Source organism: Belonocnema kinseyi, chromosome 3, assembly GCF_010883055.1.
Source record: "Belonocnema kinseyi isolate 2016_QV_RU_SX_M_011 chromosome 3, B_treatae_v1, whole genome shotgun sequence".
In the NCBI taxonomy this organism is placed as follows: domain Eukaryota; kingdom Metazoa; phylum Arthropoda; class Insecta; order Hymenoptera; family Cynipidae; genus Belonocnema; species Belonocnema kinseyi.
Window position 1 is genome coordinate 40,719,959 of NC_046659.1, and position 2,277 is coordinate 40,722,235.

Here is a 2,277-nt window from a genome sequence, read left to right on the forward strand (position 1 = left end):
TTCATCTGGTACAAGAGCTCAATGAAGACGATCCTGATCGTCGGGTTTAATTTTTGTGGAATTATCATGGACAGAATTGATAAAGATCCTATTTTCTTGGACACTACAGTATTTTCAGATGAATCTACCTTCACTTTAAAAGGTGAAGTTAACAGGCGAAATTGTAGATATTGTTCCGACACAAATCCTGATTAGATATTGGAGAGTCACACACTATATCCACAAAAGATTTATGTTTGGGCCGGTGTCTTGAATGATACATTGATAGGCCCTTTCTTCATCGATGGTAATCTCAATGCCCGTGCATATGAAGAGATTCTCAGAAACCAAATTGTACCAACAATAAGGGAGATTACAGGCGATAATTTTCAAAATATTTGGTTCCAGCAGAACGAAGCAGCAGTTTATTACCGTAGGAAGGTTCGAGAATATTTAGATACTCAATTCCGTCAAAGGTGGATTGGAAGAAGGGGTGAAATCAAGTGGCCTGCTAGATCTTCTGATCTGACGCCTCTCGACCATTTTTTTAGGGGGTTATTTAAAGAGCTAAGTATAATCAACGCAACCGAATTGCAGAATCGGATTCTGCAACAGGCTACTTTGATTGATAGGGAGATGATTCGTAATGCTGTAACTCATTTTTACAATCGCATAGCTTTTTGTCAAGAACCTAAAGGTTTTCAGTTCGAACATTTTCGAACTTAAGATTTTCGAACTTAAAGATCATAACCAAGATCAATACAGAGCTCATCAATGAATTTCTCGTTGAAATTTACTTCAGGAATTACACTGACCTCTTGGAAAACTTTGTTAATTTCAAATAACCTCTAACTGACCTTGAACGTTACAATTGAACTATGCTGTATAATCAAAAATTATTGTGGGGTAGTTTACACACCAAAATGTTTGTGAATCAAATTGACAAAATCACATATTTCATCTCTTATTGTGAGGACATGTTCGAGTTGGTTTGAATGTGAAAGATTCTGTTATTATATGTGAAAAACCCAAACTGTTGTTTGATACCACACTATTCTGGGGTGGTTTTAACCCCCTTAAAACCATTTTGCACACGTAAGAAAAAATACGCGTCGCTTAGTTTTTCGAGCACGACAACATATGTGAACTCAAAGCAAATTGGAAGGAAACACCTACGTAGGGTTCCTTTTAAGTAACTACAGTACTGGATACTTTGCTTCCATTGCAGAGAGTGAGCCCCACCGCAAGCCTCCGAAGCTGAGTACAGAACTTATGGTGGAACTCGAACATGTTGTAAAAAAGTCGAACTCCCATCCATGGACAGGCCTGGTCTAGAAAGTCCGCTGAATGCCTGAATCTTCTAAATGCCTACTATATCTCATGTGCGAATTTTCCATTGGGCCACAGTCGGGTCAACTTTCTTGGAGTTGGGCTAACTTGGCCAAACAGGCGTTTGCCTACATACCGAAATGATAACTATGGCCCAACCCTATTTGCCGACTATTGGCTAACATGGTTGGCCCAACCATGACTAGTAGAAGTCGACCCAACGGCGAAATTTTAACTTTGGCCTGACCATTAGTACAATATCCATTACCCAAATCGGGCCAACTATAGCAATTACACAAAAAAAATATCCATTAAATTTTATAGAACTAATATTATAGTAGAGGTTACAATGGGTCGTTTAATAAATATAATACAATCACTACACTGTTTATAATCGCACGCTATTAAAAATTTTTATTCGCCTTGGGGTTCGAACCCTATAAGTTTCGCTTTTCTCATTCCTAACGCCTAAAGCCTCTCGGCTAACCTAGTTGGAAGTAGTACAAGAAAAATCTGACATAAAACCAACAGCTGTGCATGGCCATCTGCAAATTCCTGTGAACCATTCTATAAAAAATATTGCTACGCACATAATAATATATGTCATAAAATTTCAGATTTTTACGATATTGCAAATTAATATTAAATATTTCATGTGATTAAACAAGATTTCGGGTACAATCGATGCAACTCCCTTATAAGGTCTTAATACCTATCTTTCTTTTCATTCTCCTTGGCTGTGATGTTTTTGTCAGCTGGTGCCGAAAATTCGATAACGAACATGGTTCGCTTCTCGAATTCAAGAAGAACTATGTCAGGCCTCGAGTAAGCAACAGAAACAATTGTTGAGAATATAAAGTTCCAGTATATACGAGGGTGGATTGATAAGTTTCCGGCCTGACCAAGAAAAACAACGTTTTTAAGAATTTTTTTTTTTTATTTCTCAACATAATCTCCCCCAAGGCTGAT